We start from the raw sequence: 213 nt of genomic DNA on the forward strand, positions 1-213 counted from the left end.
CAGCGTCGGTTATTATTTGATTCATGATGTGAAATGTGGTGTTTTTATGTTTATTTTTATGTTTATATTGTTTTAAATATGTGTCTCTATAATTCTCCACCCTGGAACATGAATGCATGAATAAAAAGTGATATGAGTAAGAAGGAAGCCGCCTGAACAGCAGATGAATATTAGCCAATCAAAAGCGCAGAACCGGGTGGCATCAATCTTACT

The sequence above is a fragment of the Silurus meridionalis genome, chromosome 7 (genome assembly GCF_014805685.1).
Source record: "Silurus meridionalis isolate SWU-2019-XX chromosome 7, ASM1480568v1, whole genome shotgun sequence".
In the NCBI taxonomy this organism is placed as follows: domain Eukaryota; kingdom Metazoa; phylum Chordata; class Actinopteri; order Siluriformes; family Siluridae; genus Silurus; species Silurus meridionalis.